This window comes from Camelina sativa, chromosome 17 (genome assembly GCF_000633955.1).
Source record: "Camelina sativa cultivar DH55 chromosome 17, Cs, whole genome shotgun sequence".
Taxonomy (NCBI): domain Eukaryota; kingdom Viridiplantae; phylum Streptophyta; class Magnoliopsida; order Brassicales; family Brassicaceae; genus Camelina; species Camelina sativa.
Window position 1 is genome coordinate 18,091,670 of NC_025701.1, and position 9,109 is coordinate 18,100,778.

The 9,109-nt window shown below is 35.2% G+C and overlaps 1 pseudogene; it reads right to left on the bottom strand.

Moving 5' to 3' along the window:
• Positions 6,172-7,575, bottom strand: LOC104759602 (annotated as a pseudogene).

Consider the following 9,109-nt stretch of genomic DNA (forward strand, 5'->3'; position numbering starts at 1 on the left):
AAAAATGGAAAGTGCTAAATATGGAAAGTTTTCCGGGAGTTGGAATTTGTCCATTTTAGCGGTGGAGAGCCTTGGAGGGGCTTGGGTGTGGCCTTAGTGGCGGACTTTTGAGTCAGTGAGCCCGTGTGGGGCGGTCTTTTTAGACATTTGTGTGGCCTTTGTGGCGGGTTTTTTAGCCAGAGTGTCTTTGTGATGGTCCTTCGGGACAGATGGTCCTTCGGGACAGACGGTCTTTCGGGACTGATGGTCCTTCGGGTCAGACGATCTTTCGGGACTGATGGTCCTTCGGGACAGATGGTCCTTCGGGACAGACGGTCTTTCGGGACTGATGGTCCTTCGGGACAGACGGTCCTTCGGGACAGATGGTCCTTCGGGACAGACGGTCCTTCGGGACTGATGGTCCTTCGGGACAGACGGTCTTTCGGGACTGATGGTCCTTCGGGACAGACGGTCTTTCGGGACTGATGGTCCTTCGGGACAGACGGTCCTTCGGGACTGATGGTCTTTCGGGACAGACGGTCCTTCGGGACAGATGGCCTTTGTGGCGTGAAGATGATACTTGTGTGGTCATGGGGTATCCCGGTGAGGGGATATGTGGTTGGTAGGACATTGAGATGCTTTACGCGAGCCACAGGAAGGAAACCTGGATAGGGATAGGGCTCAGACGTGTTCAGAATCGTTTGCTCGCGACTCTTGGAGGACTTAGGTTCTCCTAGTACTGCCATATTCAGAGACTTTGTGGCTCGGGAGTATGGGTGGTATATCGACTTCGGATGACAATCCGGGGGCGCGCAGTAGGGTGGCAACCCGAGAGACGAGTTTGGACTTTTCCTTATATATTTTGGCATGCAGACTTAGGTCTGATGAGGAGCCAATAAAAACTCAAGGTTTAGGCCTAGGAGTAAAGGAAAGTACAAAAAGTCAAGAGCAAATGAGCCTGGAACGTGAGTTTATCGCCTAGAGGTGACCTTCTGTAGATCGGTCGGAGGAGTGCGGGCCGTGGAGACGGTTGCACGGGAGTCCTTGACTGATGGTTGTTCGAGATTCGAGGACGAATCTAGATTGGTGGGGGAGAATTGTAACACCCGCAAACCAAATTTTGGTATTTTGGTAAGGGTGTCGATCGACACCTCCTAGTGAGGCATCGATCGACACCAATTGTGGTCGGTTTGGTCGGTTCAATTTTAATTGTCCGGTTTGCGTGGTTGGTTTAGGGAATCCCTAAATCGAGTTTTAAAGGAAGAAAACGACCTAGGGTCGTGTTGTTTTGTCTTATTCGCCGTTTTTGAGAGAAAACACAAAGAGAGAGTGTTCTTGAGCTATTGGGAAGAGATTGAGAGATTCCTTGCTGTTCTTGGGAGATCCAAGGCTGGGAAGGTGCTAGAAGCTTGCTAGGAGTGAGGGAATTCGTTCTTGTTGGTCAGAATCTTCCTGCAAAGAGGTGAGTGCATGACCATGGCTTATCTAAGCTAAGATCTCTAGATTCTATGTGATTTGGTGCTTATGTGGTTGTTTCTTTGAGTTCTCTATGATATTTCGTTGCTGTCTGGGCTGGGTTTGGCTTCTGGGAGTGCAAGGAGCGGATTGGAGAAGCTTGGAGGCGAGATTCGGAGTTTCTGATCGAGGGAAATCGCTGCTCGGCATCGGTGTCGGTCGACACCAGTTGGGGTGTCGGTCGACACCAACGCGAGGACGGCTCGGGACTTTGGCGAGTGTCGAACGATGCCATGTGGAGGTGTCGGTCGACGCAAACTAGGGTTTTCGGGAGTGTCGGGCAGGGTGTCGGTCGACACCAGTTTGGTGTCGGTCGACACCAGATAGTCAGTGTCGATCGACACCATCTGGTGTCGGTCGACACCCCTTGTTCAGTTACGATGGATGTTGCATGCTATGTATATTGCCTGGTTTGTTTTATTGATTGTTGTTTGTGGCATGTAGAGATCTTATTGCTTGTGTGTATAGCCCAGTAGATGGGAGGATTGCCTCACTGAGTGTTTATCAAATACTCATGCATCTCAATTTGTGTTTGTGGTGCAGGTAAAGGCAAAGTGTGATCGTGGAATCAAAGGCAATGAAGAGGAGGATGTTCTAGGGACTTGATTGTATGGTTATCTGGCATTGTTAGGTGGCTAGAATTGAGTCTTAGAGCATTGTTAGGATTGCTGGTTGTTTGATTTATGCTGTTTGGGATTAATGATGGATATTACTTATTTGGTTATTGGATATTGTTTTATTGGATATCTATTGGTATGTTGTTCCGCTGTTGGATTGTGAATGTGGTTAGGTGGCTAGTGGGTATGGGACCACTAGTTGTAGTTATTTATTATATTATTATTTATTATTTATTTATTAAAAAAAAAGGGTCGGTTGTTTCAGAAATACATAAAACAAAGAAATAAAATTGAACAAAATTTATAATAAATCTAACAAAATATATAATCACACTGTTACCATGAGTTTTGAATCCATGCAAGAACATAAACAAAACAAAAAAATATTTAGAATTTGAGATATGGTGGATGATGATGTGAAAATAATTATTTATATGATTTCAAGAGATGAAAGTTACATTTCTAAAATATTTATTATACATGTGTAATTGAAAATTAAAAATAATAAGACAAAGAAGGAAGAAGATATACATAAAAACAAAGAAATAAATTTAATCAGAGGAGTTACAATTATAATTTGTAGTGTGTTTGAATAAAAATGAATGGAAAAAATAGCCAATTCATAATTTATGTGATTTCAGTTACAATTTAGTAGTAAAGTGTGAATTTAAAGCATTGATTAATGTAAATTATTACATTTTTTGTCCACTAAATTATTACATTTTTATTTAATTAAAAAGAATTTTTTTTTAGAAATTAAATGCTAGATGAACCAATAAGGAGAGAGTGAAACCTTATAAAATCATGTGAAATGCAATAAAAAATCCCAAAGATTAGTTTAATTTTTAATCTCTTTTATTTTCACTTTAATTTAAGTTATGTTGCTACGTTAAATTCTAATGATTTCTTCTTTGTAGTAAATTTTGGAAATAGAATATCAAATTGTTTTTTTAATGTAGAAAATCATTAAATTAAATTTTTTTGAATTAATTAAACATTATAATGATCTTTATATATTTATATTTTGGATTACAAAAAATATTTATAAGATTTCAAGGAATGAAAGTTACATTTTATAAAATTATATATAAGAATGGTTATTTATATGATTTTAAGGGATGAAAGTTACATTTTAAAAGAAAGAGCTTAGTTGACAATTGAATTAATAGGCTTTTATGACTGAATATTAACCATTAACCAGTGGGACAAATGTATTTTCTATTGACCCATGAAACAAAATCGGTTAAGGATCCAGTCCATTAGGATAGATACGCGGATCCATTAATGATTTTTTAACCTCATGCGTTATGATTTAGTGACTATAAAATTACTTATACTAGGATATTATTCGCGCTACGTCGCGGGATTGATTTTGTTTTTTTTGTAATATTACTTTGTAGATTATTTTTGAATTGTGCTGTTTGTAATTAAAAATCATTATTAATATAGTTTTTGACTAAATATTCATTGGTTATTTTTTATATTGTCTTGGTTTTTGTTATTATTTTTAGGTGTTTTTTATTATTATTGTCATGGAATTGTAAGATATAATTAGTTTTGTATTTTCTTGTATTAGGATGTATTGGAGGACCATTAGTACTGTTAGTTGTTTTGTTTTGTTTTAATTAATTTTGGATGTTGATTTTAATTTGATGGCATCTCTACTCGGTTGTTTTTTTAATGTTTTTTATTATTGGTAGAATAGCTAAATCGCATTGTTTGTGTAACGTAAATACCTACTTGGATTTAGAATAACTGTACTGTTTGTTTTTTTTTTGATAAATTCCTCAAAATACCATTAAAAATATTTTTTCCTAAATACCACATTTTATAGTTTTCCCAAAAATTACCACAAAATTAATTTTCCAAAATTATCACAAAAACAAAATTTGATTTTTAAGGGTGTATATTTGTTTAGGTTTAGGTTGACAAGTTTAGTTTTAGGGTATAGTTTTTAAGTGATAAGGTTTAGTATTTAGAATTTAGAAATTAATTTTTAGTATTAAAACTTTACTTCAATTTTGTTGTATTTTTGAAAGAAAAAATATTTTAGTGGTATTTTTGAAAAAAAACTAAATATGGTATTTTCTCCAAAAAATATCTATTTTAGTGGTATTGATGAGAATGGCCATTGTTTTTTTACATAAAACCGTAGATTATGAAATAAGTTTTATAATAAAAAATAGTTGTTTGGAAAAGGTGAAATGTTATTTTTTCCGACTTAATTTTCTTCTTTCTTGGTTATCTTCACCTGCATTATATTTTTGTTTCATTTTGGTTAGTATTCGAGATATTTAATGGGTAAAGTATTACTATTATGTTTGGAAATACATGTGTCTTTGTAGTGGAGATTCTGTTGAATTCTCTTTGTAAATGACATTTTTGATTGATGCCTTCTTTTTTTGAGATGACTCTTAATAATGCATCATAGAGTTATCGATATACAGGTGTCTTGTTGGGTGGCAACCTTGTAATCATTAAAATAAAATAAAAAACATGATTAATGATTGAAATGACCGACCTTTTTTTTTATATAATAAATAATAAATATAATATATTAAAATAAACTACAGCTAGTGGTCCCATACCCACTAGCCACCTAACCACAACACATTCAACAGCGGAATAACATAAACAATATTCAATAATAAACCAATATTATAGCAAGGCAATATCTCAATACCAAACAACAAGAAACATGAAACCAGCAACCTAGCAATGTTTCTAATGACTCAACTCTAGCACCCTAGCAAATGCCAGACAACATCCAATCGAGTCCCTAGAACATCCTCCTCTTCATTGCCTTTGATTCCACGATCACACTTTGCCTTTACCTGCACCACAAACACAAATTGAGATGCATGAGTATTTGATAAACACTCAGTGAGGCAATCCTCCCATCTACTGGGCTATACACACAAGCAATAAGATCTCTACATGCCACAAACAACAATCAATAAAACAAACCAGGCAATATACATAGCATGCAACGTCCATCGTAACTGAACAAGGGGTGTCGACCGACACCAGATGGTGTCGATCGACACTGACTATCTGGTGTCGACCGACACCAAACTGGTGTCGACCGACACCCTGCCCGACACTCCCGAAAACCCTAGTTTGCGTCGACCGACACCTCCACATGGCATCGTTCGACACTCGCTAAAGTCCCGAGCCGTCCTCGCGTTGGTGTCGACCGACACCCCAACTGGTGTCGACCGACACCGATGCCGAGCAGCGATTCCCCTCGATCAGAAACTCCGAATCTCGCCTCCAAGCTTCTCCAATCCGCTCCTTGCACTCCCAGAAGCCAAACCCAGCCCAGACAGCAACGAAATATCATAGAGAACTCAAAGAAACAACCACATAAGCACCAAATCACATAGAATCTAGAGATCTTAGCTTAGATAAGCCATGGTCATGCACTCACCTCTTTGCAGGAAGTTTCTGACCAATAAGGACGAATTCCCTCACTCCTAGCAAGCTTTTAACACCTTCCCAGCCTTAGATCTCCCAAGAACAGCAAGAAAATCTCACAAAAACTCCCAGGAACTCAAGAACAAAGCTTTCCTCCTCTTTCTCTCTGTTTTTGACAAAAGCGACCAAAAGAGGAGAAAAACTCGAGCTCCCTCCTTAAAAACCCGAGCTAGGGTTTTCCCTAAACCAACCCCGCAAACCGGACAATTAAAATTGAACCGACCAAACCGGCCACAACTGGTGTCGATCGATGCCTCACTAGAAGGTGTCGATCGACACCCTTACCAAAATACCAAAAATTGGTTTGCGGGTGTTACAATGATTCACATAAGCTCATGATAATTTGAACGTCTTGAATTGAATGACTTCCGTCATATTCCATTGGAAAATTTTGTAATATTTGTTGAACTATTTTTTGAATTAATTGATTTCATACTGTTTTTGTTTTCGTTTTTATTTTCATGGTTAAAAATCCAGTTTGCATAACCTCATTTGTTATTATTGTATTTCCATATTTAATCTATGGAAAATAATTCAGTAATTTCTTTTACAATGGTTTATGCAATAACCTAGATATAAGTAATTAGGTAGTTGATAAATACATTGAACTTCTTACTTTAGTACTTAGTAACAAAGATATAGTACTTCTGAACTTAGTACTTGGTACAACATAATTCATTTCCGTCAAAGAAAAGACGGTATCAAAAAGAAGCTTTGATATGTCTTTACATTTGATCATCACAATTGAGTAATCTAAATCATGCAAATTGGAGACATCCACATCTGGATTTACTCTTCCACATTTATCCTCATCATCAACATTATTCTCCCACTCATCGTCATCTCTATAAACAAATATCAATTGATGAAGCTTACGGTCCGTGTGAGTTTCATTGAGAGAAGAAGACACCATGGTTTCCAGTTCACATAATCTTTTGCCACTGCATCAACTTGTAAGCACATAACAAAGAAGTTTCCTGATTTTGGATAACTTATCTAGATCAGTGATTGCAGAGCAGGTTTCTTCTTCTGTTACTTGCAAAACCGCTGCTGCTTCATCGACAAGACGGTTCATCGACAAGACAGTTCGGAATCGACTACTCACGTTAACGGCCTCCCCCGGTTATGAGAGTGGTCTGCAGTACTGGTTTCATACCCATCCTGTCTAAATAGTTCATCTTTTGTGGTTTTGATTTATTCAGTTTCTTTTCAATTACAGTTTTAAAGAACTCTGTAGAATGGTTTTTTTGGTGAATATAATTTAACATTCATACAAAAAAAAAACCGCTGCTGCTTTTTCTTTATGCGTCCATATCTCAACATTTACTACATTGCATTGCAGATCCATCATAACAGCGAAAGCTCATACAACAAACCAGGTCTGTCAGTTCTTGTAAGCTCAATCACAGAGAAGTCGACATAGTGTTTGACACCAATAGATGATCTCATTGATGGACTGAAGCAAGAAGACTCATCAGGACAAAGAGACCGCAACAATCACACAACAAAAAAAGAGTTGATAACCATATTATCAAAACTAACCAAAACTGAATATAAACCAAGAAAATGATCGCTATTACTTAATGTACAAATATATTCAAGAACGAAATCATCGGTGACTTTCTTCCCTTCTTGATCAGTAACATTGAAAACATCCATGAACCAGCCACCATCAAATGAGATATAAGCTTTCTTAATGGTGAGATTAAGCTCAGTTAGAACTTGAACAACCTCCAGAAGTATTCAATGTTTTTTCGCACTATCTACCTGTAACAAAACACAAAATGTTTATACTCATTTCTTCTATTCTACTCAAACCAAATCTAACCCTATGAAAATTTTGATTACCTTAATGACAGTGAAATCAAATGAAAAACTCAGCCTAAAATCGAAAAGATAGACATAACCTATGGAAGAAGAACAAAACAAAGTCAATTTACCTTGGTGGATTCACTCTTTTACTAAACTTTGCAATCTCATTATCCATATTATATGAATAGCTCAAACAAAAATCAGGAAAAAAACTGATACTAACACGAACCGAAGACACAATTGATTCAATCAAAACGAAGACCCCTTTAAAAAGGGAAATAAAAACAAAGAATAAACCCTAAAAAGATTAAAAAATGAAGCAAAGGCCTAAAATTGAACAAACCCAGTTCTTGAAACTAATCATCAGAGACGAATCCGGATAAAAATCATCAAAATGGAATTAAACAGAAACAGAGACAAGTAAATGAACCCATTCTCGATTCGTTTGGTGATTTATGTGAAAGAAAATCAAAAGGAGCAAAACTAAATAGGTAAGGAATAAGAAACTGTATCAACTTAATGAAATTGAGAACTAACCTGGTGGTTGAGGGAAGTCAGATCGGTGGTGAGCTTGCTGTTGTTCTCCGTGAGCGGTTCGCTCGTCCAAAGTCCAAAGGGATGCAGACAAAGTTATTTTTTAATTTGAAACCGTGAATATTTCAGAATGTTGCCAGGTAATAAAAAACTGGGCTGAGCTGTATTAATTGTCTTAATATAATTGGTCAAATGTTTTAACTGATGTGTCATCTCCAAAGTTGTTCTTAGTGCTGATGTGTCAGAGAGAAACATTCTACTTTTATTGTATTGATTAATAAACGAAAATGAAAACTAATTATCTCGCTATAGTGATCCCTTATATAATAAAACGGAAGTACACAAAATTGTTTTGTAGACTATATAATTTTAATAAGTTGGTTACAAATAGGTTATAGATTAATTGATAGATTAATTGGTTACAAATTAAATAGTGGGTGCAACCTTAATTTATTTTCGGAAGATTTTATTATTAGAGCACGTTGTTTCCAAAAATCTTAAAAAGAATATTCTAAAGAATCATTTGATATCATCTAACTTACCATATTAATTTCTTTTATTAAATTATTCATCAAATAAAATCCTTTGATATCTAACTTAACTTATTAATTTATTAATTATCATTATACTTCACCTCTCATTTTTATATATGAGTCTATTTTGTGAAACAAATAAACTATCATATTATTTATAATAATAAAAACTAGTTTTATTTCTGGATATACCATAAGTTGAATTTTTAAAAACAAATATAAATGATTCAATCTATAAAATATTCAAGTTTTAGTAATATTATTTTTTAGATATTATTTTTTAGTTGATATTAGTTTTAGATATTATTTTAAAAATAATATCTATTGAATTAATTTTTTACTGAGTAACGGGTCAAAATTTGGATATTTAAATTCAATTTCATACTTTTTTGTTGAATTTTATATAATATAATAAACTTTGAATAATTTATTTTGAAATATTTTTGAGAATTTGTTAAAAATGCCCCTTTTGATATACCCCTTTTCAAAAATACCCTCTTTTCTGGCTATTTTTATTTATGTCCTCTTTTAATTTTTAATGACCATTTTACCCTTAGATGAAAATTATTTTATTCAATAAAAAGAAAAACAAAATTTTCCCGCCAAAAAATTTCCGACATATTTTCCCGCCAAAAATTTTTT